The following is a 5,092-nucleotide window of genomic DNA, read 5'->3' as shown; positions in this document are numbered from 1 at the left end:
AGGCAGCAAATCACACTGCCACGTGTGTTCCTATGCAACAATTTTGCATGTTCTTCACATGTACCCCAAAACCTAAAATGCAATAAAATAAATAAATGGGAAAAAAAAGAAATTATTATCCTTCTAACTGGGGTTTCTATTTCTACTGTCGCTTTTTTTCAATACATTCTCCAATTCTTTGAGTGACTGAGGCAGGGCAGGAATCGGACTGGGGGTGGGGAAACCAAAGTAAATATTTACTTAGAATAAGAAAATCAATAACAACAAATTAGAGATTTTAAAAAAGATAAATACCACAAATATTTTAGAAATTCAGTAAAATGATATTTTAAATTAACTACCTGAACCATCACTATGTTTTGCCTATATTTTTAGTTTTACATTTTTTATTGCCTTGTCATTTGACAGGATGAGAATGAATAATGTGCTATTCCCTTCAAGCAAAGTTAGTCAACATTTATTTTTTATTATTGGAAGCTTAGAAAAGTTATTGCAGTTTCACGATTTGTTGTTGGTAATAATGTCTATTTTTAGTTCTATTAAATTTGGGGAAACTTGTCATGAGGTAGGTTCTTATGTGAACTCTGATTTCAGGGCACTTCAATTTTTCTTAGGCAGTAACTAACCTTAAATAGTCTTTAAGTTGCTAAAAATCATTAACCTGTTTGTTGTCGAGTTCTTCTTGTAAAGGTATGAGTTCTAGATTATCTTTATAGATGCCAATATTTTATGTCACATCAGTAAGACATTTTGAAAAGTTTCAATGTGTTTACATGGTTCATTTTTCTTCCTCAATTATAAAAAAAATCAAGCAGTCTGTCTATTCTACTCTAATTTCTGTCTTCCTCTCAATAAATTACTAATATTGATCTGAATTGGAAATTTTCCAATTTACATTTTTGTCACAATAGTTTCTACTGACTTCAGTGATATGCACAAAATAATTTTATTGTAAGTTGCATATAAAATTATACATGTTGCATTGTTAAGCATATCCTGAAGAAGAAAACTTCGGTTGTGACTAGATGGATGAAAATCACATCCTGCACTTAAAATGTTCAACATCTGGTGGTTAGAATATATTGATTCCACTGTGCAAACTTCTGGTGCCTCACCCTAAGGGATTCCTTCTTATCATGACTCATGTCTGACCCTGGACCCTAGTCTCTGATGCCATGTGAGTTGTCTCAGTGGATGGCAGGAGTGTTTCTGGGAGCCATTTCTACACAGAGACAGCTAGCAATAACTTGACTATACATGGAAGTGCTAGTGAAACTTTATACCTTCCAAAATGGTAAATCCAGATAGTGCCCCACTTAAAACCGTTTAGTGTTTCCCATTTTCAACTGTCCTTCTTGCTCCTGGGGACGTGAGGGACTGCCACTCCCACGTCCCTCAGTACAAACAGGTATCCCCAGAGGGGATACTCAAAGATAACAAAAATGAGCAAAAGGATTGACGGTGAAGCTTAAAAAGAAATAAGTTGCCTTAATTCATTTTGTTCCTTTCAGGATGGCAGTTTGTGTGAAACGCTGTATACCCATCTGACATAAACCATGTCTCTGCCAACCCTAATTCTGGCACCCTCTAAATGCACCAAGAGGAAAGCAGGGCCTGCCTGCCGCTCTGACGGGCCAGAGGGGGGACGGGAGGGGGGGTGGGACTCAGTCGTCAGCACGACGGCGGCCTCCCTCACAGAGGCGGCCTCCCTCACAGAGGCGGCCTCCCTCACAGACGCTGCCTGGAGCCCGCCGCCAGGCCCCCCACGTCTTTGCACAAGCAGGGACACGCACTGGGGTCCCGAAGGCTGTTCCCGCAGGCGCGCCCTGTCCAGGGCGAGCCCATTAGCACCTCACCTCACTCGCGCCCTCCTGCCTTCGACGACCGGTTCCCGGCGGCGCCGCTCCAACCCCACGTGCCCAGCGCACCCGGGGAAGCGCGCGCCACCTGTTTAACGGTTCTAGCCCTGCAGGCGTGCTGCCGCTCTCGGGCTCGGCGCCCGAGGCCACGCCCCGTGCCCGCCCCGGGCCAGCCTCGCGACCCTCGGAGCCGCCTCCCGCCCCGCCCCCCGCCGCCGCCACCCGGGTCAGCGAGCGGACGAGCGGCTGGAGCCGTTCCCCGACGGGCAGCAGGGCGCTCGGCCTCCAAGTCTGGGCTGAGCGTGGCGACGCTGCTGCCCCGAAATCCTCGTGGATCTTGAGGCGGTAAGTGTCTGGGGAGGATGAGCGACACTAGGGGACGAAAGTCGAGTCCCGCGGTGTGAGGAGGCGGGTGAGCGCCGTCTCCCAGGCCCAACCCCAGAAAAGTTGAGACGAGGGAGAGAAGCTCTGAGGCGGGTCGGGAAATCTCTGAGGGCCCCTTCGGTCCCCTGTGGACCCTGAAGTGGGAGTGGGATGGAAGTGAGCGCTTTGGAAGGGGGGAAGGAAAGTGTAGGGTGCCGGGTGAACCCGGCGGAGGGCCAAGTAGCCGAGACCACAGCCACCGCCAAAAAAGGAGCTAAGTACACAGCTCCCCCTGGCTCTGCCCCAGCACCTGGTGCCAGGCGGTGGGAGGCTTTCAAGACGATTTGCCCCCTACTCCTGGTGGCACAGGTTTTCATTGCTGGTATTTTAGTCACAGCTACGTAAAGGCCAATTACATGACTAAAGTAATCACAGACACCTATTACCTGGACAGCTTTAGCCCATCTAAATGTTAAATTGTGTTTGTTTTGAGAAATCCCTCAAATGGACCAAAAAAAATTTTTTAAAATTAATTATAAAGAGAAGGCATGAAATGGAAAATATGATGGAACTCTCTTAGCTTCTAGTTTTTGGATATTTTCGTTTTAATTTTTTTTTAATAGTGCAACCAGATACGTGAAACATGAAATGTCTTTCACCACTTGAATCATAAGTGGTTTATTTCTTACTCCCCGAAATGTCCTGTATGTTACTTTTCGTCAGTCATTTTGTTAGTATGAGCAATTTACTTACAAGCAGCATTTGGTTGCAAGGAATCCTAACTCTGTAATGTTTTGAAGTTGGAAATTGAGATGAAATTTTATCTGGTTATCATATATGAAATATACACAAGGTAAATGCAAATATGGTCTTTTCATTTCATTATTTCACTTCATATGATCTCATTTCTCAACAGCAGCGGAATCATCAGCTCTTTCCAAAGAAGACTAGAATTTATGTTAGACTTTAAGTTTAGTACTCAGCTTCTAAAAACAGTGCAGAGTATGTTTTACATGCTGTGATCTGTGGTTAGTATGGCAGTATACCATGTCTGTAGCGTGAGGAAAGCACAGTACTCCCTAATTTATTTAGTATTCTAAGAAAAACGGTAAATTGAGGAAATGGAAATTATTAGCATGTACCAATTTATTCTGCGTGGCTTTATAAATGTTACTTTTCATCGTTAATTTTTAAATCTATACACACAGTGTTCACATGGAATAAATGGAAAGTCAGATGTCTTTCTTTTATGTACCAAATAGGCAAGTTTTGGTACAAAAGTGTGAACTTTGTTGTCAGTTCCTGACGTCTAGCCCTTTGTAGCTGTGCAGACTTGGGCATGTCTCTTATTTTTTAAGCCTCGGGTTTCTTATCTGTAAAGTGGGGCTAAGGATAATTTTCTTCCACAGTTCATATATTGCTTAAAATTAAATGAGATGATATATGTAAGGCATTTAGTATGTAGTAGGACCTTAAAAATGGCACGTTAATTAAAAAATAAGATTAATAAGATTTTGTCCAAATTGGTCAGTATATCTGCTTATTATCCCATTGTATTTTAGAAAATTCTAGGTTTATTGGTTATATTAGGACTGATAGGGTGTGAGGATTCATACTTAGGTGAATTTTTTAAAACAGAAAAGGAACCTAAGATATAGTTAGTATTGCCAGATGTAGAATAGCAACTGTAAATAACTGATTTACCAATATTCTATTCATACAATTTGGCCTTTAAAGATGATTTGTTAAGCGTATGTGAACTTGGAAAAAAAAAGATTCAGCAACCATTTCTCAGCATGTATTAATAGAAAGTTTTTTGGAGATGTTGGCTCAAAATATCCCTTACAAAGCATTTATGCCATGTAAATATACATTTACATTTTAAAATTTACATTTTACAACATTATGATAGGCCCACTACTTGCTACCCAGTGTTGTAGGCAGAATTCTGTTTCTTTTGTAACTGTGCTTTGAATAGTTGATATCATACATGTCTACTCTAGGTAGTACCAGTAGCTTCAAGGGAAATTTTTTGATCTCTACATTCCATGGATTAAGCAGGCATTAGAGTCTAAGATTGAACTTATTTTGTATAATGACTTTGTAGTGCAGTTAAGTCTTTATTATTTTTTACTAAACTGAGAATTCGGTTTTGGTTTATGGAGTCCTTAATTATAATCTCATGAATCAGTTTTACAATAATAATTACTTTACATAAACACTTAACCTTTTTTATTAATAACATGATGGTGAGATGTAATATGCATTGTAATCCCCAACTTGTCCCCTATAATGTCAATGATTCCATGCAGGCATAGTTCATTAAGAAAAAATATATATATATTAAACAGAATATTGCATGACACCATCTATTCTAATTTCCTTAACTGATATGGATTTATATAAAGGGAGCTGTTGCTGTATCTTTCTTATTGTAAATTGAAGGGTAGGTGGCAACAAAAGAGCTTTTAATTTTTATTTATTTACTTTTGTTGCAAATTCATGTAATAGAGTTCTGTAATCCTCAACTCTTGAAAATCCCTAGTTTGAATACTGTGGATTTGTCTTGCTCAGCATTTGGAAAAGACTTAACAACCTACAACTAAATTTCAGCTGAGCAATGAAAAACAAGGAAGTGTGTGCCAAAGTACTCTATTCTATTGTATTCTGATTCACTAGTTTCATATGGGGAACAGGATGGAAAGTTACTACATACTAGTATTGGGATCTTAACTAAAATAGGTAGGATAAACATCTAATAAAGCAATGTATAGTAGGTTGCTTTTTGGTCCTTATTTTAAATATACTCTTCCACATGGAAAATACTAATAACTATTTATTTTAAGTATTTTTTCTACTTGTGCTTATAA

General features: G+C 40.0%; 1 protein-coding gene across 1 annotated transcript in view; it reads left to right on the top strand.

Moving 5' to 3' along the window:
- Positions 1-2,052: 2,052 nt before the first annotated feature.
- CUNH8orf88 (chromosome unknown C8orf88 homolog) overlaps positions 2,053-5,092 on the top strand; it is a 24,376-nt gene continuing 21,336 nt past the window's right edge. The window contains exon 1 of the mRNA XM_017538066.2: positions 2,053-2,204. The gene's annotated coding sequence lies outside the window, so the exon portion shown is untranslated. The remainder of the gene's footprint in view (positions 2,205-5,092) is intronic.

This window comes from Cebus imitator, unplaced genomic scaffold (assembly GCF_001604975.1).
Source record: "Cebus imitator isolate Cc_AM_T3 unplaced genomic scaffold, Cebus_imitator-1.0 Scaffold109, whole genome shotgun sequence".
Taxonomy (NCBI): Eukaryota; Metazoa; Chordata; class Mammalia; order Primates; family Cebidae; genus Cebus; species Cebus imitator.
Note: the sequence above shows the minus strand (reverse complement) of the source record. Positions and strands in the feature narration are given on the sequence as shown.